Here is a 25,190-nt window from a genome sequence, read left to right as displayed (position 1 = left end):
TGTAGCTTTGCATAAGCTCTGAGATTCTGGACCTGGAGAATTCCTTCTGTTGTTTTGAATTTGCCTATGCATTAGAACTTTTTCAACATAATTATACATACATATCAAGAGGAGGGACCTTTCTATACTAGCTGAATCAACCATATTGCTAAAGTCTCACATAGGTATTTAGAGTATTGAGAGCTACTTGAAATTTACATTACAAAGGGTTTCTTAGCTTCTAGAAAGCTGAGAACAATGGCTATATTTAATGAGGAACTATGACATAATTTTTTTCAAAGTTATAACGGAAACCACTCAGACCAGGTCCTCTCCCTCTTACTCTCCCAAAGGAAGAACCATCAGCAATGGCAAATGGCAGTTGTAGCCAAACACCACCAAGAGCTACTGGCTTCCTGCTCAGGAGAGAAGGCTGCACCTCCTCCCTGTGGTTTCCAGAGCTCTGCACAGTCAGAGAAACTTCTCTAGTAACCAACTATAACAAAGATCCCTGAAATTATAGTCTTATATTACATGATTTTCAACAAGGGAGTGACATAAGTGCTGGTATTTATTAATGACACAGGTCTTATGCACTTGTATACATTTATCAAGCATTTTAAATGTGCCATCTGTTGTCCTCAGTACTTTACTACAATATCTAGTTTAATCTTGACCAAATCCTCTAATGTGGTCGACACTATCATTAACTCTACGAAAGCAAAGCTTTTTGCTGATGAGAAGACCCAGTTAAAAGGCAGGTAACTTGTCCAGGGTAACTTGGTTAGGAAGTCTTACAGTAGGCTTTAGAACAGAATACCTCCAGAGTCTGTGCTGGAGATATAGACATGATGATGGTGATTCATTAATTAATAATAATAGCTGTTAACATTTAGTAAATGCATATTATATCCCAGGCAACTTTCTGAACATATTTCATAAATTAACTAATTTACATCATCACAAAAATCCTGTGAGCCAGTTATTATTTTTGTCCTCGAGTTATAGGTGGGGAAAAAAAAAAGAGGCACAGGCTACAAGTTGCATAGCTAGTAAATAGTCGATTTGGGTTTTTAATGCAGGGATTCAGACTCCAAGGCTCATCCTCAGAAATTATCCTCAGTGTTAAGGAAGGATGAAAAATTAGCTGTGTGCTTTAGTGGTCCAGTAAGGAAATAACCAGGTGTTAATGAAAATGGGGGAGGGGAAGATATGAGAGTCACAAAGGAGTTAAAGCAAAACTACTTGGCTTCCTGTGAGTCCAGGAGAAGAGTCTGTAGGTCAAGGAGGACCTACGGATCATTTCCTGACCCTTGGTTGGTGCCAGATCATAGTATTTTTACCCAAAATTGGAGTAAACGAGGAAGAACAGTTTTGGATACAAATGTATACTTTGCTCTATAAAAGAAATATGAGACTAAAAAGTTTTGTTGAATTCAACTATTATTTTGGTAACATTTAATTGAAGATTTGTCAATTAAATAATTCAAGAACATTTTTGGTTTGTTTTTTTTTTTTGTAAAATGAATTTTCTGCAACTTGAATACTAATGCTCATCCTTCCATATGTAAATGAATATTTACATTTAATTTGCCTAAAGTGAAGGGCACCTCACCACTGTTTTGTCTAATATCATCTCATTTGATTGTATATTTTCCAGGGATGTAAAATTAAGTGACAGTTTAACAAGTTATTCATGAAATCCACTCCACTGAGACCACGCGCCTATTGAATATGATGCTTGCTGTCCATTTTAAAGGAAGGTGAGGTCCCTCATCAACCTCCAGGATCTCACAGAGCCGTTGATTTCCCAGAGTCAAGATAGATTTGTAGTGATCTAGCCAAACCCTTTCACATGGCTCCTCCCTCTGACTATAGATAGACATTTTCAAGACAGGTGGCCTGTGTTGGAAATAGTCTGGGGACGTGAACGAGACAAAAGCTAAGTGGCCCACATGGGCACTGAACCCCTAACCTCCGCCTCATTAGCACCGCACTCCGACCATCTGAGCTTACCCGCCACAGACTAATGATGTGTGCACGGAGGCGCGGCCACATCAATCACATTTTCCGAAGCAAAACTCACTACCCTGAAAGTAACCGGAAGACCCATCCATATAGATCTGCCTGCCCAGGGAACGCTCAGCTATCCTAATGGATGGCTGACTGCTGCTTTTCCACAAGCCCTTCATTCGTCATCCCTGGGTCCTAAAAGGATTTCAGGATGCCTAGGAATTCACGTTAGTTGATTCACACATTTAAGAATGTACTTCTTCTTCCTTGTCAGGTCCTCTAGCCAGCACAGGTACAACTTGTGATTCTGACACCTCAAGTGGTAAGGCCTTGAGGGTCCCTCAGGTAGGAATTCTTAATCTGTTTTCATTGATAGGTCTTCAGTGATTGTGCCTGGGTCCTCGGAGGATCTTTAAGCTCCTGACATTTTGGGGAAAATGTGTGTGTATGTATGTGTGTGTATGTGTGTGTGCCTACAGTACATTTGTTTGCCTTTGGAGAAGATTCACAATTTTTTTTTTTAGACTCCCAGAGATTTCTGTGACTCAAAGACTAAGATGTGTGGCCTAAAATCAATAAAGCATATAAGGGGAAAAAACCCCAAGGAGGTATTTATCATAAAGCCTACTCCGGGTAAGAGTCACTTGCATTATTTCTAATGATGGACAGAAGAGAAAGTTGATACCATGGCAAACATGAGAACACCTGTATGCCCGAGGTTGACTATGCGTGTGTTGCAGAAGCAGTGATATTACCTGTAGAATGTATGAGCCGTTATACCTCTGACATTTCCAGCAGTGGGGAAATTTCATGAAAGTTTGTAGTCCAGGACTCTGTATGAGAGATCACATCTGGTTTATTGAAAACTGTTGTCAATTTTATCCAAAAAAGTCTACCTGGAAAGGGAGGAAAAGGAGAGACAGTCCACAGACCTCTGCCTTCCTCTGATCCATATTCTGGAAGATTCCCAGAGAGACTAAAAGGTTGGCATATGTAAATAACCTGGCTCCAGAATAGGGGGAGGGCTATGCTGGAGGGAAATAAGAATAAGAATGGAAATGAGGATAGTTCTAGCAAGTACCTGAAGGTACTAGGCTCTTTATGTGTATCATCTGAATTAATTCGGACAGCAGCCCTGTGAGGTAGCCTTGTGTTATTATGCCACATGTACAAACAGGGGCAAGTAGCATTCAGAGAAGTTTAAGTAAATGAGCCAGGGTCACACAGCCACAGGTCCTGGCATCAGTATTTGAACCTAGACTGCTTATTGCACGGCTTGTTCTCCGAGCCAAGGGTCAGCAAACTGTGACCTGCAGGCCAAATCCAGCCTGCTGCCTATTTTTGTAAATAAAGTTGTAATGGAACTTAGGTGTCTCATTTGCTTACTTGTTGTCTGTGGCTGTGTTTGTGCTCCTGCAGTGGAGGTGAGCGGTTATAACAGAAGCTGTCTGACCTATATAGAACCGAGGCCCGGTGCAAAATGAAAACTCAGGGGCTCCTGTTCATGAATTATTAAGAATTTAAACACAGTGACAGTAGACTGCTAAAGCAAGCAAGGGGCACTTCTAAGTGTGGGGCTTGTGCAACTGCACAGAGCTCATGCTTAGGAAGCTAATTCTGGGCTCACAAAGTTGAAACCATCACTCTATGGCATGGTATGGAAAAATTTTGCTGACCTCTGGTGTTTTCCCATTTCCAGCCCATGATGAAGAGTCACTGTTCCACAAATGAGAGGAATGAGGTTTCCCACGAATCTATATGGTCCTGATGTGTTCAACATAAAGAATTACCCTTTAGCTTGAGATTTTAGCCTTGTCCAGTTTTTTGGTGCTAAAATATCCTTTTTGATGAAATGACAGGAAAAGTAGATGGTAGACATTTGTTTGTCTGATGTCCTTAATAGGCAAAATAAAAAGTTTATTACCTTATGTCAAGAATCTAATTAAAAAAGAATTACCAGTATAGTGGTCACTAGAGGTACATGATGTTAAATGGATAGACAGAAAGCAAAACAAAACGTAGTGTTGAGTAAAACACAGAGCAAGACATAAAGTGCAACGTCTCACCCATGTAAGTAAATAAAGGCCCTCTCTGTTTCAAAGATGTATGCGTACCAGGACACATACTGAAGTTTGTGGGGTGGGCGAGGGGAGAATGGGATTGGAAATGGAGTGAAAGGGAAAATCATGAAATTAGACAGGAGGAGGGCCCTGTACCAACTGATTTTCATAATGTATCTTGAACAGAGAATCAAATTAACTGAACTGAACTTTTGTCATCTGAGGTCCAAAATACAAACCATCCTCGCACTGACCCTTGAAGTTCTGACTCGGGAAGCCCTGCTTGGAACACAGAGCATGCGGGCTGGGCGGGCCTCCCCCAGCCACCGTTTCTCAGACCACTGCAAAGCTGGCATTTGAATAGCACTCTGTGGTTTACAAAGCTGTTTCCTCTTTATTCGCTGGGTGGATCCTTGTAACGTCCCAGCGTTGCTGACATTATTATCTCAACTTTATGGACAAGAATCCTGAAACCGAAAGATTAAGATAATTGACCAATCAACAAATATGTGGCAGAATCTAGACTCAGAGCCAGATCTTGTGGTTTTCATTCTTAGGCTTTTTCCAATCTCCTCCTAAAGATTCACTCCCTGCTGGGTAAGAGTCATCATATTTTAGGGGTGACAGCACAATTAGAAAATGTTTGTGTTTGTGAAAAATCTGTTGGTGGTATCTTTGAATACACTGGCCAAGGGAGAAGGCACCATTCCTTAGGGGCTCTCCCTCTGTCTCCTTTCTTGCTGTGTTTGCTCCCACTCTCATATCTGGTTTTACAGAATTATAGGGCTGCAAGTGACCCTCAGAGATGATTCAGTTTTGCTCCAGGGTGGGCCAAAAGTCAAATGATGATATAAAGGTAACCATTTATGATTTAAATGATCTAATTCTGATTTTCCAAGTCTCTTTAGTGTACCTGCCATGTCCACAGCCTTGCAAATGGGCTGTTCTTGCTCATGGCTAACTTGAATATCTCTGAACCATTTTAACTCAATTCGTGTCCTCTGAAAAAACAGCTATACATATCCCAGTGGATACTTGAAGACTATTATTAAGTTCTCTACCCTACACTGGGCTAATCAAATCAAGATCCTTTTGCATTTTCTGGTAAAGACTATTCATAAGACTAATCATTTTTGTTTTTTGTTTCTTTTGCAATTCACAGTCTTCTGTCCCCCAGCTCCTCTTAGACATCAATGGCCTCTGTGGATGCCTACTGTGATAGTTTAGATCAATGACTCTCAAACTGCAGTCCCTTGACCAGCAGTGTCAGCATCACCAGGGGGTTTGTTAGAAATGCAAATTATCAGGCCCCACTCGAAACTTACTGAATCAAAACTCTGGTGCTGGGATACCCACAGTCTGGTTTAGCAAGCCTTCTATGGGGTATCTGATGCATATTAAAGTCTGAGAATTACTTTCCAGAACTTTCTTTCCTCTCCCATTGTGAACAAAAACACTTTACAGCCCCATCCATGTTGAGCATGGCCACATGGCTTGCATTGGCCAGTAGAATGTTGGTGAACGTGATACAAGCCTTAAATGTATTTGTGGAGCTTGGGTTGGCTCTTGTGCTCCAGTGGTTGACCATAAGAAGAACATGCACTAGGTCTAAGAGCATGTGGAGTTACATGGAACAGAACAGCTCAGTTTGTTTCAAAAAGAAGTGCAGGCAGAAATAAACTGTTAAATGTGTGTCTCTCAGTCTAGGCTTGGTGATGGATTGACAGTACATGGTGCTGTAGGGAGCAGATACTAATCCAGTGAATGTACTGGATGAAGCCAGTCTATTATGCATGATGCTAAAAATAACTAAATAATAAATGGAAAGAAGAAATTAATGGTTTTTTGCAGGTAAAATAAATCCCCAATCATAGCAGATTATGTGAATAAAGCCGATTAAGAAAACAATTTTCTCACATTAGACAATGCCTGGAGGGAAACCACTGATGCTGTCATTGGTTCAGTGGGTGATGATATCAGGGTGAGCATCTCTCTGTGTAGAAGGGGCTGCTACTGCTTGAGTTGGTATCATTCTAGGTATTTCAAATAGAGGGTGTTTAATAAAGGGGATTGGCTACATAAGCACTGGAAGAGCAGAGAGCAAAATGGGCGATGTGAGACCCTCCAGATCTTAGCAACAGCTGGACAGATCAGAGGGACAAAAGGAACAACTCTGGGGTGTATTCTAGATACATTCACCAAGGTCCCCAGCAGATTTTCACTCAGATCCTACGTCTTCCTCTTGCTCGCACACGTGCCCTGTATTAGGTTTCACTTCTCCATAGTCCTTCCTGCCCATTCTTCTTAGATTACCCCTGAGTAAACAGTTTATATCCACATTCTTACCTCAGCTTCTGCTTCTGCAAGAACCTACTAAAACTTGACAGTTGACTATTTCAGGGACCGGTTGCTAAAAAGCAGCCATTGTGGAAGCAGAACCCATCTATTTAATAGAAATATTTTCTGGCAACATTCGTTAATTGATCCACTTCTAAGGAAACTGCTATCTTCATTCATGTAAACCAATTTGTTTCTTTCCCTTTTTCCTTTCCTCCGCCCCCTCCTTGCTATTAAAAAGACATAGTGAGCTTGCAAATGCAGATGCTTATAAAATGGTCTGAAATGTATATATATGATAACCTGAATATGTTTCTTTTCCTAAGCAGCACTGCAATTTTATATTCTCCCTGTGAAGGGAGAGCTTGGGGGAATTTCTCTGAAATGCATTGGCCTGGAGTATTAGACTTATACACACATAGTCCTCTCTTGTAACTCTCACTAAACAGACCATCAAAAGCAATACAACCCTGACTCTTACTTCTGGCATCTTCTTTGCCATATTATTCTCTCTGCATGTAGAGCCGTTTCTTCTATTTTGTAACCTATTGTTTACCTTGTTATGATAATAATACTTCACATTTGTACACTTCATAGAGTGAAAAGCACTTTCAAATACAGTATTTACATTATTTAATTTTGATTTTTATTTTCAAAATTTTTAAGGTAGACAAAGAAGATATTATTTTCCCACTTTATAGATAGAAAAACTGAGGCTTAGTTGAGCATTAAATGACTAGTAAAAAGTGATTTAGCCACTTGGGACAGAGCCCAGACTGGGGCCCTGGGGCCCTAAGTCCAATCTCAGAGAAAATTCCACAATTCCATGTAGAACATCTCATAGTTAGCAGATGACAGCTGAGCAGATGGTGAGAAGGAAGAGTTCTGGGGGTTGGATATCTGGATTAAAATCCCACCTCTAACTTCAATCTCTCTGTGTTAAGTAACTTTGTTACTGTGAGTCTCATATTTTCATATTTAAAATGGGATCATAATAGTACCTTCCTTATAACATTAATGTGAAGATTTGATGGGAGAAGATGTGTAACATACTTATTAAAAATCAGCCAGAGCTGGGCATGGTGTCGAGTACCTTTAGTCCCAGCTCCTTGGGAGGCTGAGGCGGAAGGATCACTTGAGCCCTGGAGTTTGAGGTTGCAGTGAGCTATGATCATGCCATTGCATTCCAGCCTGGGAGACAGAGCAAGATCTCACCTCTAAAAAAAAAAAAAAAAAAAAAAAAAAAAATCAGCCATGCATATAAATGAATCAGAGACCCTCCCTACTGAAATATCTCTTCCTTTATGAAGGGGGTGTGTATGCCTGTGCATATGTGTATGTTTGCCTGTGTGTACACGGTAAGCAGGGGTGGGGTTGATTAAAGTCTATCAAATAAAATTACTTTCTACTTAGTAAAGTTGAAACCCTCTATGATTCTTTATCTTAAAACTAAGCAATGCCAATTATTAAACTAATAAGTTTGGTACTTATAGGCTGAATTCTTCTATAGAATTGAATTTGGTTTATAAATCTTGGCCAGGAAAACTTGAAGGAATTGAACAATTTTTTTTTAAATTTAAAATTGTGATAGATTACATATAATATAAAATTTACCATCTTAACCATTTTTAAGTGTACAGTCCAGTAGTGTTATGTACATTTATATTGCTATACAATCATCACCTTCATCCATCTTCAGAAATTTTTCATCTTACTAAACTGAAACTATGTTCCCTTTAAACAATAACTCCATATTCCTCCCTCCCCCCAGCCCTTGGCAACCACCATTCTACTTTCTGTCTCTATGAATTTGACATGTAATATTTTTCCTTTTGTAACTGGAAAATTTTGTTTACCATAATGTCCTCAAGATTCATCCAGGTTGTAGAATGTGCCAGAATTTCTTTCCTTTTAAAAGCTGAATAATATTCCATTGTATGGATATACCATATTTTGTGTATGAATTCATTCATTGATGGACACTTGGGTTGCTTCCACCTTTTGACTGTGGTGAATAACATGTCTGTGAACATAGGTGTGGATAAAGAAGAGAAGTTTATGAAGAAAATAATTTAGCACAGTCATGCTAAATTGGAATTATTAAGTCTACTTAGCTTATGGAGGCATAAACAGAGATACCAAATTGGATGCCTTGGGAGAGGTCTGGCATGAAAACAGAAATCTGAAAATTACAAAGAGAAAATTTATAAAATCTTAAAGGAAGTGATTTTCATTAGGGTGGGGATGGGATGGGATATGAATGCTGAGGAGAGGGGAGTGTATTGGATTTTCTAGACTCATCCTTAAGACAAACTACAGAAATTTAAGCTAAAAAAAGGAATATAGATAAGTCAAGGGGAGAAAGCCCACGGTCTGAATAAAATTCAAGAGCCAATATTTTGTGAAGATAGCCTATAAAAGACCTGAACTGGTAGAATACGGAGGAACATTCATAAATAGGACAGAATGCAGTTTCATCTGGAGATATTGAAATATTGGAATGAAAATACAGTTATTTGAAAATTGAGTCAGAGTGAATCTCCGGTAGGAGAGATGGAAAAATCATTCAGAAGGCATTTGTTTTTTTGTTTAACAGACAACACTGGACACCCTCATTGCATATTCCAAAGATAGCCACAACAATATCTCCAGTAATCCAGGCTTTTCTACAATCTGGCCACATTCACATCAGGAAGCAAAGACTAATTCCCCTTTCCTTAAGTCTTGAAAGGCTTATGACTCATTTGTAACTAAGAGATTGCAGTAGAAGTGATGTTGTGTGCTTCCCAAACTGAGATCAGAGAAGGCGTTGTAGCTTCCTTGCTGCTGAAATACTTGGTTTCAAAGTCGTCTTCAGTTGTCATGTAAGTAGTTGTCATGTGTTCAGACGGCCATGCTGTAAGGAAGCCCAACAGGTCAGATGATGAGAGCTAAAACTGAGAGGCCCTGAGACTATGCAAGAGAGAAAGATGCACAGAAAGTCCTTAGCTGTTATATTTCTAGCAACTGCATGAGAGACTGTAAGGCAGCATTACTGAGGCTATGTGTAGAAATTTGTCCTTCCCTATTTCCTAACCTACAGGAACTGTGAGAGATAGTAAGATGATTGTTGTTGTTTTAAACCACTACATTATGGAGTGATTTGTTACACAGCATTTATGGGCCAGCCACTGCTTTATGTACTGAAATACAGTGGTTTGAAACAGAACTGTCTTTGTTTTCATGAAGTTTACAGACCGAGTAGAAACAGAGAAAATGAAAATATTTAGACAAACACCTGCTGAAGAGATAGGATGGGATGGCCATGAATAATGGTAGAAAAGAAAACCAATGACCAGGTGCAGCTAGAACTTTCTTGGCATTTGGAGGTGAACAAGAGACGCAAATACCTTATGTGCAAAATGAACATTGTTCCTTTCCCACTTCCTTGCTGCTGGGTAGGAAAGGAATTGAAGAGGGGAAAGTACCAGGAAGGAGTAGGTAAGAAGGAAAGAAACAAACTTTAATGTCTTGAAGGGGACAAGTAGAACTTGAATGATGCAAAGATGTTTTTAACCAGTTCGTAGAGATGAGTTAAATGCTGTTACAATAATCCCCCTTTTGGGGGCACTCAGGGGTCATGCTTTTTTCCAGGTACTTATTGTTAAGCAGTGGGCAGAACCATCCTGGCTGTGGGTGCTTTGTGGCCAGAACAAAGCGCAAAATAAATGTACAACACCCCCCATCCCACCCCAGCATAATTTATAGCATTTTAATCCTCCTATTTGTCTCCACTTGTGAATTTCTTATAGAATTGTTTAATGATGTGAGTTCAATGGGTAATTTTAAAACCTACTTAATTTACTATTTCTTTTTCAGTGATGCAGTGAGAGGTGCTACACACCGTATGCCAGAGGTAGCGGTCTGAATGTGGTGCAGAGAAAAATCATCCCACACCAGGCAGTTAATACTTAAGCGAGTTCCAACACTCTCTCCCTGAACCCCAGTAACCATGACAGAATGTTAGGGAGTTTCACAGATCAAAGAAAGAGTGAAGCATGTTAAAGAAACGGCATCAAACACGTCTCACGCCCAGTCTTGGAATGCCCCCTGTGTCTTTAGATGACTTACAATGTGAAAGGAATGAGTTTTACAGGGCAAATGCAATGCACGCAAAGGAGCAGAGGATGTAATCTCAAATTGAGTCAGTAGTCTGGAAAGAGAGACATGAAGAATATGCCCAGTAGCCTTGGAGAAACTTGTTACTGTAATAAGCTCAGGAATCACATGTACAGATCTCCGACATTAGTGAATATATATTAGTAAATTAGGGTGGCTATGAATATTCAAGATTCTTCTGAATGGACCAACCACAATGACTGACAATAGGCCGACTGTGAGGCCAAGGACAGAGTGGGTGGAAGTGAGGCCCTGAACAAGCAGGTGCCGAGAGTCCAGGGTGGCAGATAGATTGGATTCACTCCTACCAACTCTGCTCCCAAGACCTTTCCCTATCAGAGCTGTGACAACGCTGATAGGCAGGGAGACGGGATCTCACCCACAGGTGAAATATTCCTCTCCTCCCAGGGAAGTCTGAGCCGCTCATCACGTCTTGTGGCAAATCAATTTCAGAGCATTCATTCTTGGCATCTGGCAAACCGGTAAGGTCACAGTTTCAAATCCAGGTTTGTGATAACTGCAGGGCATTGTCTCACCTGGGAAAGACTTCAGATGATCTCTGCACAGCCTCCTATGAAATGAAGCTGTAGTCTCAGCTCAGTTCTTAACAGAGAAATGTCTACATCAGGCAGACGATGTTAACAGTTAACAGGCGGGACAGGTAGACATACGTACCAGGTTTTTCCTCCTCATTTTGGTATGTGGAGGTGGTGAGAATGTATCTGGTCATATGGATGGAAAGCTGCAGACATCAAAATCATCAACTGAGCCCTTTCACAAGCATAAAATTCCAACTGGGGAGAGATTGGAGAGAGAGAGAGAGAAAGAGAGAGGCTCAAATTAGTAACCAAACATGCCTCTGTTTCCTAATGCTCATTCAGACAGAGGTTCAATGGCTGGAAATTATTGAAATGAAGCAGATGTCAAGGGGATGCTGCAAATCCAGCTCCTTCCCAGCGGCAGTAATTGTGTGCCTACAGTTGCAGGATCCTTGTTAAATCTCCACATTGTGGAGAGTCCTAAAGTACCTGCTGGTGCAACTTTCTTCTTTGTCGCTGAGTTGAAGTAGGGAGTTTAAAGCTCTGGGACTTGCTTGGGGTTGAATCAAAGCAGCATTTTTCCAATCATTAGATTCAGGGGAGTCCCTGTCCTTGTTTCCCCCCCACCCCAGGAACATACTTTCAGAGTGCCATTCATTTTCTCGCTCCTGACATCTACTTACTCTGCTCCTCCTATTTAAAATGATGGGCCGCCATTTACATTGCACTGGAAGAGAAACAGTCTTAAAATATTCAGTTTTCTCTTGGTTTTTTTAAAACTGAGTACCATCAGGGTTTTCCATTTTTTTTTAAACCAACAGATGTAAAGGGTTAAAGAGGTAAAGAAACATTCAGGTTTATGCTGATTTTTTTGTTGTTGTTGTTATTATTGTTGCATTTGAAAGGTAGCCCAAACCAAAGCATTCTTGGGTCTGAAAGAGACAGGAGGTACAGGGAGGTAAGAACATGCTTTTTTCCAAATCTGTGACCACCAAGAAGTCTTGCAATGCTTCACTGACTCAGAGGACTGCAGCACGAATTGGTAAGGAAGCTCAGCAGTCCATACTATTTTGGGTGAGGTGGAGCAAGGTTGGGGGCAGGGGCAGGGTGGACGGACCATCCAGAGGTGGCAAACTAAGATAGATTGTGAAACCAGGGTTTTCTCGAGTGGAAAATGTCTTTATATTAATATATAGCTAGGATATATGACCAGACACAGCTAAAAGTTTATGAAGGAGCTCTTTGTGTTCTAAAGTGCTATGGATCAAACCTGGGCATTTTCATATTTCAATGCTGCACTCTGAGTGAGGGCTCGTGTGGCAACCTGAGGGGGCGGGATGTCACTCACCTGCTTCTCCACGATGCAGAGTTGAGAGAGGGGGACAGATGGAGTCGTCAGAAAGACCTTGCATCCAAAGGACACCACTGCCTCACAAACACCACTTTCTACTTATTTTGAGGCACTGCACTTACTGTTTTATGTTAAATATTAAAACTAAATTCAATATTAAAAATATGAAAGAGAAAAAAATTTGTCCAATTCAGCATCTGACTCCGCTTCATTTTACAGCAAGATTGTAAAAGACAAAAAAACTCTTTCTTAAAAGTTACATTAGCATTCACTCCATAGAGAATATTACTTGGAATATGTGGGTTTTCTTCTGTCTTCTTCCACCACCACCCACCTCTGCAAAAAAGAGAAAAAAGTAATCTGTCATATATTACTTTATATACCCTTCAGGGGCTCAGGTATTTTTAAATGTTAAAGTTTCAAGCACAATATAAAAAGAACTTCAAGTAAAAGATATAAATATGCTTTTGATTTCACAAAAGAAACACTTCATAATTTATGGTATCCATTCTTGAGGAAAGAACAACTTCACTACTCATGAATTATTGGTTTCTTCTACATGGTTAAATATTCACTGTCTGTCTGTCTGGTTCATATTTTTTCCATTTATTTTTAGCACTCTCAGAAGTAAAGAATACATTTGAAACTCAATGCACAAAGAATTTGATTCTAAATTGTGGTAAACTGACAAAACTCATTCTGGGTATGTTAAACAACTTCTATAAACCAATGCAAGAAGCCGGGTTGGCTACGTCCTCATAAAGAGTATTGGCTCCATGGATAATATACCAGAATCATATTACTTAAAAATAATTATATCCATTTACCTTTCTTTAGGAAAATATGCTTAGCATTTTAAATCCTGTAGTCTGTTAAGATTTAAGTATGTGAAGTATTTTTATCACCACTAAGCTAAATGACCTATATGTTAGAAACTGTATTCAATTGCAGACAATCCTAAACAATGGTTAGAAAGGCAATGCACTGTTTTTAGAAGTTTGCCTAGACATTATATAAAAATGCCCGATTTGTAAACTTCACAGGTAACTTACACACCACATATCATGATTATAAACTCAGGTACTTTGTTAATTCATCTCTGGTTTGGTTGTGTAAATTTCATATATAGAAAAACCAAAATAGATATAAAGATACTCAGAAAACGCTTGGTTATGGAACAGATTGGAATTTGGGTTTTAGTCATCAGAGACGTGATAAACAACACTGGGCATTAATGCAGAAAGCAGATTGAGCTTTTTAATGGGACATCAAATAAGACTTTATTAGCATCTATTAGGTTCAACCCAAAGCTCAGGAAATAGCATTAATGAGCATCATATATCAGTCTGTCTGTTATTAGATAACAGTATCCCTTAAAACTAGCAAGCCATATAGTACTTTATACTTTTTTACCTTTATCTTTAGAATTAGCTGACATTCTATTGTGTTACACTGGCCTTACTATTAGTAATAGTGAACCAATTTATAAACCCATTAGTGACACTTTTTCCAGAAGATAAAAACAGTCAAAATTATCTGGCAGCAATTAATCTTAATGGCTGTATGCAGTAAACAGCAATGGGCTAATTCCAGCTCTGTCAGCCCCATCAAACAATCCCGCATTAGGCAGCTTTTCAGTGATCCATTAAGCATATTCAGAACAACAACAAATTCAATGCTGAAGGCATATGCACTAAACATTACAACAGTGATCTTCTGAAGCCATCATTATCTCTTAAATAGTACTTCCCCCATGTATTATCATTATGCTGTACATTAGAAATACTTTGATTAAACTCCCTTAATTCATAACAGACAGCTGCAGACCATTTATGCAGTTAATCTCAACACAACAGCTATTGAGGAAATATAACAAATGAAGGCTGTAAACTGGAAGTCATTACTATGAAAGATACTGGTTTTCTAGCCCTCTTAGAGCAGAGTGCATCGTAAGGATGGGCTTTGGGCCTACAATAATGGGGAAGAAACCATTAATGACCTTGCACTTTCCTGTAACATCTGTCCCCAGGGCGGTTGTGCTCTGGGCTGGGCCTGTGAGCAATTCAGGCCAGGCCACGTGTCCTCTGAGTTGACCAACCCAACGCTCCCCGGCGGAGAGCCAAAGCTATGGTTAACTTCTGTTTTCCAGCTTTGGTATTAAGAAGTCAAGGTTTTGGTTAAATATGCATAATCTCATTGATTTCACTGAATCATTACTGTAAAGCACTGAAAAACTATTCTGGTTGTATGTCATCGTTAGCAATAGTTTTTGATTTCCTTTCCAACAAGTAGTGTCTTTTTAAGTTTAATTAATAGTACTTGAGTTTATATACTTAAAAAATATCCCTACTAAATTTCCTCTGTAAACTTTCTTTCTCATGTGGTATTTTCACTTAACAATTCAGAGACGTTTGCATGCAAAGAAAAAAAAAATCCCTCCCCAGCTAAATTCAAGGAGCCACACCCCAATTTCATGTTCTGCTGAATAAAATATGCACTGGCTTACTCTGATGAACAAGAAATCTGTGTCAATTTTCTCTATACTACACCTTTACAGAATCTCTCCTTTTCACAGGTAAAGAAACCATAAACACGCGCATGAATAGCCTCTATGTGCCTGGCATTTTTTTTCCCCCTCGTATAGGGTTTATTTCAAAGTCCTAAACCACAGACACCGTGTCTACTTTTTGATGAAATGGTCAAGTAATTAAAACATAAATTTAGAGTCCCCTTGCCAACTCTGACAGTACCTTCAGCTTTTGGGGTTAGCATAAATGAATTAAATATTGATTCAAAATGTAAAGCGCCATCATTGTGAAGCAATAACGCTCTAGCTTTCAGAGAAAAAGACGGATCCCTGTGGCAGTTCAGTGAAGGTCTAAAGAGATTTCTACAATCGGCCTAGCTTGATCCATCCTTACAAGGTGTCTGTGAACACAAGAGTATTAATGTTTGCTGCTCAGTCCCCTTAGGTCACCTTCGGAGCTGTAGAGACCCCTCTCTGTCCCACTCCCACCCCCCACTCCCGGAACACAATGCTTTTTAAAAATGACAGCTATGGGGAGGTTTTCTTAATTTTTTTCTCCTTGCCCTTAAATATTTTTGAAAGACGTGGATATAGTGACTGTTTGCTGTGCCTTGTTTCTCAGACCTTGCATGTTTGACAAAGCTTTGGCAAATCACTTGTGGGCACCTGGGCACCCTGACACTGATCTTTGGTCCGCAGTGCAGTTTGAAACAACCAAGGACTTTCACCCATTTGAAAGGTCTTTCCATCTGAGCCTTAGCCTCCTGCTCTGTGAGTTACAAAACTCCACTACCGATTGCTGAGGCACAAATAAGTTTGAGAAACAATGCCCCTTCTTAGAAATTCACAACACATGTCAGCATAGTAAAGCCTCTGAGAAGTTCTAGAAAAAGGAAGCCTGTTTAACTGTGATTAACTCAGCATGCCCACATCTACTCAGCTGATTTTTTTTTTCTTTCATAGAACGACTGTTAACATCTTACAGGGCACTAATCTTTAACAGAATATATTTTGGGGCACATTTCTCTGAATTCTTGTTTGTAATATTTATGTCTCAAGATTAATCTGTGGCAGGAAAAAACAAGTTTGTAAATTGATTAATTATACTTTCTTCTAATTTTTGTTTGTAAGATTCGGTTTAGCTTAAAGATACTCCACTGTTGACAAGTGGCCATCAGCAAATGAAATTAGGTTTGGCATTCACAAGCTTGTTTGACTTTGATTCTTGCCATTCATTCCAAGAGTCTAAGTTCAGTAAACAGTATTCGCATAGAAATTTTTTTGACTGAGACATAAGGTTTTCCTCAACTAATAATTAGGTTTTTGCAACTGATGTTAAACATATGGATAATTCATGAAAGTGCTAATTTTCTCTGCTGTGGAACATTATCATTAGCTTTAACACAATTATATCTTACATCTAGTGTTCTATCTACATATATTCACATATATCTATATCTGTTCTCTATTCAGAAAACTCCAAATTATAAGTGGGTAACTTCAACGTACTTATTCAAAGTATGTTCCTTCAGATCTCAGATTACATTTTCCTAATGGAATATGTTACAAATTGTGATTATGTTCTAGATCTAACTTATTAAAGTCGGTTTAATCCGCTGCAACTGCGTGGCTGAAATGCTATGTACTCTAAGAAAATAAGCCAAATGTCAGTACAGTTGCCATGCTGGTAAGTTAAACCAAGTAGAAAAATGATAAGGTGATAAAATTGACTAAGAAATCTTTTTAAAGGTTTGATTTAAAATGCTGATGCTTGAGGAAATGTAGGTTTAATTTTAAAAGATAAAGTAGTAGACCAAGATGTGTGTGTATGTATGCACACGTGCATGTGTGTAGCTTGTACAGTATTTCTAATTACCCTTCCAAAGTCATGTCCTTCCCCCTGCAGCCCTCCATGATGCAGACAGATGTCAGACATCAGAGATACGAGTATCACAGCAGCCTCTTTCTGGGAAAGAGTGGTGAGACTACTGTGTGGAGTATATGTGGAACAAAGATGGAGAGGGAATGGAAAAAAGGTTGTTTTTTTATGAAATCTGCGTAGGAGTTGGCAGCAATAGGGGAAGGAGAAAGTTTAAGTGTGTGTGGGTGGAGAGAGGGAGAGAGGGGGCGATCCTTTGATGGAATTAAGTGAGGTGTGCATAGTGAAATATAGAAAACTGGGAGGGGGGGGACCGCACCTGAGGGCGGACAACTTGAGAAGGGGGGTCAAGACTGTGGGAACTAGTCTTTCTATCATAAGCCTGGTGTCCAGTTCTTCTTGAGAACTGGAACACCTCAAACACCTACATAGGCACCAAGTCCCAAAGTTTTCTGAATTCCTGTTCTAGAGTTCGGTCCATATGAGGAAGTTCTGACTTCCTTTCCTTGGTTTGCTGTCTGGTTCTCCACTGAGCTGGTGCTGGGGTATCCCACATCTTGCCGGTCCTTTTCTCCAGAAGATTGGCCCCCATCCCTTGCCCTCCCCACTGCCTTGACACCCCGCTTTCACCCACCTGGCTCTTGCCACCTCCTATTCCTCACTGCTGGCCTGTGCCAAGCTGCCCGGTGTTCTGCATCTTCTGGGAGCGTCCTTCCCCTGGGCTGAGGCAAGCCCTTCACTACTGTCCATGCCCTGGTCTCCCCAAACAATCCTTTATGTTGTACCCAGAGTCATCTTAAAAAATGCCACTATGGCATTGTCAGAACCCCCATGAGTCTCATGCCTGACAAAATCCCTATTTTTTCGTGGGATCTATCCTCTGCTAACCTCCCCTACTTCATTTCCCACCTCCTGAGTGCCGGCTCCCCCAACCTCCCCGCTGCTCCTCAAACGCACGGTGTTTACTCTGATCTCCATGTCTTTGCACATCCTGGCCCCTCCCCCTGACTCTTTTTCTATTAACTGACTCCTACTCATCAATACTAAGTTCATTTATCATGTCTTTTGAAAAATCTTGGTCTCTGGCTAAGCAAGATGCTCCTACTCACTGAATTATAATTCACTGAACTGTAATTACTTCCCTTTCTCGCCGAACTGCTTGAGGACAAAGACGATGTTGTTCATTTTGTATCACAGCTAATAGTATATTTCTTGGAACATAGTAGGTACTTTAAAACTGTTCCTTGAATGAATGAACCAAAGAATATACAGAAATGCCAAGTAGAGTGACTGCTCTTTTTTCTACAATGGTGTGGAACTGCAGAATTTTTAAATGGTTAACAGTTATTAGGAAATAGAAATTAACTATATCCTATAAGAAAAAAGATATTTTTAGGATCCATAGAGAAAGATTAACAACTGCTGATCTGTGTGTCGTGGGATTATAGGTGATTTCATTTTATTTTTATGTGCACAAGTGTATTGCCTAAAGTTTTAGAAAGTGCATGAACTATTATTATTCTAATAAAAACAAGAGCACTAATCTTCAAAGATGAAATGTCTCTCATGGTTCATAGCTTTACCAAGAAACAGGATAAACAGGTACACTGTGCTGCTGTCGTGGCTCCTGCTTTCTTCTGCTGGCCTTGTTTCTCTGCTCCGTTCCTCTTCTGGTTTTTCCCCCAAAGAGTCACTGGTGGGAGCTTTGGTCTGGACTTGGTGACATCTGGTTCATGTTTGAATGGGGGCAGAATGCTTCCTATAGGGCATTTCAGGATAATTGTCCATCATAGTACATCTCTGCTAAGCTAGACTCCTGTCCTTTATGGGCCAGTGCATCCTGACAGTCAACATGTCCCAAAGTTGTGGAGGATACTGAAGAGCATTCCTGGGCAGTGTTTATCTTAGAAGAGGAGCATCAGAGTCCATCATTTGTTTGCTTCAAAACATGCTGGACCAATTCCTCCAGGGAAGTAAAGCAGCTGGTTCACCTAACTAAAATAAAGGAACGCAGCCAACCCCCAACTCCAACATCTCCCTCCAACAGCCAAGTGTCCTGAGTCTCTTCTGGATCATGAAGGCAGCACCTCTGTCCATGGCAGGGCTGAATGGAGTCCACCCCATAAATGATGTTGACGGCTAGTCCTTCTGAGTTCCACTCAGTGGGTCTTTCATTCCTATGAAAGTTAGCAAATTCTCTTAAGTAGCAGTGCAATATTTAATGTTTTTTTCATGACTCTACTTCTACAAACATGTTGAGAAAAATTGGTACAGTAGTCTAATAATATTAAAGATGACCTAGAAAAAAAATTCATGACACTTGGAACATGCTAGCCTTCTGCATTCATGACCACACCAGATGACTGCAGTCTTCTGTCTTGATTGTGAGATTTATTGATAGGCTAAATCAATTAAGTTCAACAAACATTTAGTGGGTGCCTAATACATTTAAGGTACTAGGAGGTTTAGGGGATACAACAAGAATGAAACATGGTCCCTGTTTTCAAGGTACCTAGAAGTGAGCTGCGATATAATTGCCCTTCTTGATTATAACTCAGTAGAATAAACATGTTTATTTCCATTCATAAGATTATTTCCTTTTAACGAGATATATTCACATCCCCTTCTTAAAAATTTCAGTGACTTACAAACTACATTATCTGTACCTTTTTTGCAAGCTTCTATTTGTTCACTGATGCATTCATTTATGTCCTCACTCAACCAGTATTTATTTAGTGCCACTATGTTCCAGGAACTGTTTCAGAAGCTTAGAGGTGGAGCAGTAAAGACTATGTGCTCAATATACACACAAACATATATTTTTAATATACAGTTGACCCTTGAACAACATGGGTTTGAACTGCTCAGGTCCACTTACACATGGATTTTCTTCCACCTCTGCCACCCGTGAGACAGCAAGACCAACCCCTCCTCTTTCTCCTCCTCCTCAGCCTACTCGATGTGGATGGAGCTGGTGAAGACCTTTATCATGATCCACTTCCACTTAATGAATAGTAAACACTATTCTCTTCCTTACAATTTTTCTTAATAATATTTTCTTTTCTCTAGCTTACTTTATTGTAAGAATCCAGTATATAATGCATATAACATACAAGCTGTGTTAATTGTTTATGTCACCAGTGAGGCTACTAGTAAAGTTTTGGGGGAGATAAAATTTATACGTGGATTTTGACTGTGGTGGGGGGAGGGTCACTGCCCCTCCCCCCCATGTTGTTCAAAGGTCAACTGTCTACACATACAAATATATGTGAATATGTGTATGTATATACATGTATGGATGGATATGTATGTATATATGCATATGTATACATGTATGTCTGAATATACATGTATATATGTTTATGCATGTATATATACTCATGCATGTGTATATATACATATATACATATATACATAACACATGCTCACACGCACACATGTTTATCTTCCTTATCAGGAACTAATACGAGCTGTGGAAGAGAAAGCAAGCAGAATGAGAGGGCGAGATGGGGAGGAGGTGCTCTGAGACGAGTGTGTCAGGGAAGCCTGTCTGGCAAACTGGCATTTGAGTGGAGCCTCGCAAAGGTCTGGGTGAGGAGCCCCTAGCCAGTTTCCTGGCACGTGCCAAGGCCTGCAGCAGAAGGAGCGAGGGATGTCTGCTTCCATGCGGCCACAGCCAACAGGCAGAGGGTGAGGGGTAGATGGGAGGTGAGGGCCGAGCCATGGTTGGGCTCTAGAACAGAGGGGCTTGCAGGCTAGTGGGAGGGGTGTGGGCTACTTTCCAAAGGTTTTGAGTATAGAAGAAACGTAGTCTGACATTCGCTTTAAAAAGACTACTTTGACAACTTGGTGCAGAACACCTTGCAAAATAAATAAATGAAAATAAACAAATATCTGCTCAATTATTTTGTACATAGGTCCAAATTAATTTGCACAAACATACTATTTTCCTCAGTTTCAAGTACACCGATGGCAATTTGTCAATATAATCACTGTTATCAAAGAGTGATTTCTACCTAGATGATTTTAACTCAGTATAAATAAAAACCATGTAACAACTAGAGCTTCCCAACAGTGAACTCCTGTCTTTAGAAGTGTCCAAAGAGATGATTCACTGTTAGGGCGTTGTAGGAATGATTCCTATATTAAGGGGACACTAAGCCTGGGTACCTCTAAGATCCTGTCCTGCTCTGGAAGTTGCTAATTTTGGGGATTCATTTGTTTTCCACATAACAATATAGATGGCACAAGATTCTAGGTTTAAGATAAGACGTGGAGAGTATAATGGACGTTATGCCGGGCTCTCCACATCCCTTTAGGATTTGAAAAACTCCTGCCAGCTGCCGGGCATGGTGGTAGCAGACAGCTCTCCGCTGTCAGCCTCTCCTGAAAGCATCCTTGGCTGAAGAGAGCTGCCTGGCCCAAGGTCACTCCTCTTCCCAGGGCATCCTGCATCAGTAACTGGCTGACTTCTTGCCTCAACTTGGAGCCACTTTGAAGAGCTGTCTAGCTCCAGAGCTCCCCGAGGTCAGCCAGGACTCTGCTGAGACTGTCCAGTGGCCGGCTTGTCCCTCTGCCCAGTCCCGCCTCCTTCCCTTCCCTTTCTCCGTCCCCACAGATCTTGCTCAGCCTCCTGCACTCTGAGCTCCAGCTCTTTGTCTGCACCCTGGGAACCCAAAGGGAGAGCACTTTATATAAGGAAACGAAGTGCCTTCCATGATGTTTGCACAAGTCGAGCCCAGGGCTCTTGTTTGTGTCTTGAAGAGGCTCGTGATCACGTCAGCTTAGGGGGGCTACAGGCCAGCGAGATGCCTCACTCTGTTCAGAAAAAGGGATGCTTTGAGAATCTCCACGCATGCTCCATGGAGGGGCATGGAGTGCCACCTGGGGCGTGCACAGTGTTAGGCACACACTGGTAGCTCAGTAAGTATGTACAAAAGACTGAAAATATAAACTACAAACTTTTACTGTGTGCTCTGATTCAGAAAGTCCTGTAGACCAGCCTGTGCAGCAAAGCAGGACGGGGCCAGCTCTGGGGCCAGGGATGGTCTCTGCTGTGTGCTGATCAGAGAGCTATGTGAGAAAGAGATAAAAGAGGACTGTGGTGCTGTCACATGCTCCTGAAACTGAGAGGGAAAACAAGGCCATCTAGCAATGTTGACCGAGGAAACAGAACAGCACTGTAAGAGGAATTCAGAAGTCATTTAAAGATGGAAACATTTACTTTCTCAAATATTTTGAGCAAGTACTGCAAATTATAACTTCACCTCAAAGAATTTTATATCTTCCTCTGATATTTTATCATAATACTTTGATGTCTTTTCCTGAAGCACTTTGAGAACAGAATTTTACTTTGCAAGTATCTTTCATATGCATTGGCCTGTCGGCATCAACAAGTTAGATGATAAATTTAGCTAAGATACAGAGCTACATTAAACATGATCTGTATACCATAGAGGTCACCGGGACTGAATCTACTTTTTATTGTATTTCAGTCTAAGGGTAGGGGGCAAATTTTGTGGACATTAATTTGAATTCTGCATATGCATTATGAGAAAAAAAAGGCATTCAAATATGTTGTCTTAAAAGAATAAATGCTTGAGTCCATTTACAATAGATTATTGATCAAAATTTATTACTCCCATGCTGCCCATGGACCATGTGAGCCAGTCTGACCATCAGCACTTTTGCAGGGGGGAGGGTGGTCCAGGTTTGGGAGACCCAGTTGGGTTCAGATCCTGGCCCTCGCTAGCTGCATGGCTTCAGTTTCCTTATCTGTAAATGGGGATGAAAATGAAAGTGCCTACCTTATAGGGCTGTTTTGAGAAGTTAATACACATCAAACACTTCAAACAGTGTCTGCCACATAATAAGCTGTAAGTAATTAGCTATGATTCAAATGGATTTTCCCCTTTAAAAAATGTCATTCAAGATAGATACTATGAGGCAGTTTGTACCAGACTTGGTTCATCCCATCTGAGAATGTCGCTTACATGATCATGAACAGACCAACCTGGGAAGCATATTTAAGAACCAAACATTGTGCCAAGGGATGGCAGACACCTGCTCCCCACCTCTGCCCCACCATGGCGGCGTCCATGGCTTTTCTGCCATTTCTAGCTATGCAATTCAGTTATCATAGCTTTGGGGAAACAATTTATTTTACTCACCTTATTCCTCTTGTCTGTAAAATGGGCACAAAATACTTAATTATTTAGAGTTCAGTGAAAAATACCTGCTGAACAATTAGTTGTACGGTGACTAGTATGAAAGGATATTGGAGATAAGTAGCCTTTGTGACTCTTTGTGCTGTGGTGTTGCTTCCTTCGAGAGCTGCTTCCTTCCTTGGTTGAAGCTCTATTATTTCATCTGCACTTGGATGTTGACAGTTTGGTCTTACCCCCTGGATCTCACTTATTCTGTAAATAAGCTGTGCTTTGCTGTCCTCCAGACCTGGCTTAGACCCAGGCTCTGACAAAGTGGGCCAGCTGCTGTTCTGTGGCATCTGCTCCCCTATCCCAAAGGACTGTTGTGAACAGGAAAGAGGCCTCCAATAAGGCCAGCCCTCTTGAGGTTAGGCCCAGGACCCAGGAATGGGTGGCCTCCTCCTCTTCCTTCCCATGCAAAGCTAAATGCTTGGCACATCACAGGTGGTTTGCTCGTGATTGCTACATTTGAATTTGTAATAAGTCATTTCTAAAGTCAGATCTAGGACCAATAACACAGTATTTGTCAACATGAGCCATAGATCATGGTTTTCCTCTGGCACAGAAGACTCCTTTCAGTCATCTATTCTTGTCCAAATGCCTTCATTCCAACAATAAAACAAACAAAAAAGAGGTAAGAGATTTGTTCATTTCGATTCCCACAATATATTTAACTTACAGTGAAGGTTTGGAAGAGTTTTCCAATTTTAGTTACCTTATTTCTTTGTTCTCTGAAGTGAGTACAATACTAATCAAATTGTTAGGATGTAGTGCCAAGTATTTTCTCAACAATTGGACTGTTAATTGCATTTTGTGCATTTCATTTGAATCATATCTCTCAATTTAAATTTATTAATGTTAACATCAGGGAATAAATGACCTTGCCGAGATTCACTATGCATGTCTTCAAAGATGTACTATTATGGGCAATGGGGGAAATGGCCATTATGACAGCATCCAAAAGCAGACAAGAAAATTTGTAGCCATGGACTAATTATCCTTTTCATGTTTTTTCCCCTCAAGTTTACATCACTAGGAAAATCTTCCCCTAAGATTAGGTAGCAGCTAATGTGAATTCTAGTTCAGATATTGGATATATTTATTATGATGACCTTTCTTGGTGTTTCTACACAAAGCCATGTGGATATGGTTGCTCAGAATACTACACATTTTCTAAAGTAATAAAACCTAATATACTATAATATTATTTCCTGCTTCTATCCAAGAGAGATATCTTAAACACTAAAGTACATTTTATTCAATATTTAATTTCAAAAAAAAAATAATGATTTTTCTCCACAGTTCACATTCCCTTCATAATTTGTGGGTCCACCTTCCTGGAATTTGTGAGACTGGGGCCTTTCCATACAACAAAGAAGGAACTTTCAGGAAGGAACTGCAGTCCTCTCTCTCAAGTCAAGTACCATTCTGTCTTTCTTAAAGCTACAAAGCTACAACAGTGTTTATATTCATAAGAAGTATTTCAACAATTCATAGCCAATTTATCAATGACCACGCAGCTGCAGGCACTGCAGTTAAAAAAAATATACCAGCTCCCTTAGTGTTTACATAGGCTCTGAAAGCCCTGTGTCCTGGCAGGGGGACAGGAGCCATTGGAGTCATTAGAAAGGTACACTGGAACACCCGCCTGTGATGGTGGAGGGATGTTTGCATTATAGCCCAACACATCATTAAGAACACAATTGTTATTTAATGTGGCACAATCATCTTTCTACTCTTCATGAAATCCACTTAAGTAATTACCTTCTTAGCTCATTGGCTCTGTGAGCTGCCTGGTTACAAAGGGTTATATCTAAGGAAATATTAAAAACCAGCTGACACAATTGCCCCTTTAAGCTGACTTGTATTTATTAACATATTCAAAATGAAGATCTTTTTTCCTGCCCTGAAAGAGTGAGGAAACTCCAAGGTAAATAAATGCTCTGGGGCATTAGCAGGATTTAAGGAGAATAAGAACACATTAGCCAAAGTCTCCTCACTGTCAGCCATTCTTAAAAAACAGCTGATACCTGCATAATGCCTGGCTCTTTGTAGTTTCAGTTTGACATCTGTTTTAGCCAATCAATTTTTCATTAAAGTCAAAATGCTGTTTTAGAATTTGCCTTGGCTTTCTCTTTTTA

The 25,190-nt window shown here is 40.2% G+C and overlaps 1 non-coding gene across 1 annotated transcript; it reads right to left on the bottom strand.

Moving 5' to 3' along the window:
- Positions 1–292: 292 nt before the first annotated feature.
- Positions 293–506, bottom strand: LOC123637520. The gene has a single exon (XR_006734895.1). It is a non-coding gene; the product is annotated as a small nucleolar RNA U3 (small nucleolar RNA).
- Positions 507–25,190: the final 24,684 nt, after the last annotated feature.

This window comes from Lemur catta, chromosome 4, assembly GCF_020740605.2.
Source record: "Lemur catta isolate mLemCat1 chromosome 4, mLemCat1.pri, whole genome shotgun sequence".
In the NCBI taxonomy this organism is placed as follows: domain Eukaryota; kingdom Metazoa; phylum Chordata; class Mammalia; order Primates; family Lemuridae; genus Lemur; species Lemur catta.
The sequence above is the reverse complement of the archived record's forward strand: the minus strand, read 5'-3'. Positions and strand labels throughout refer to the sequence as shown.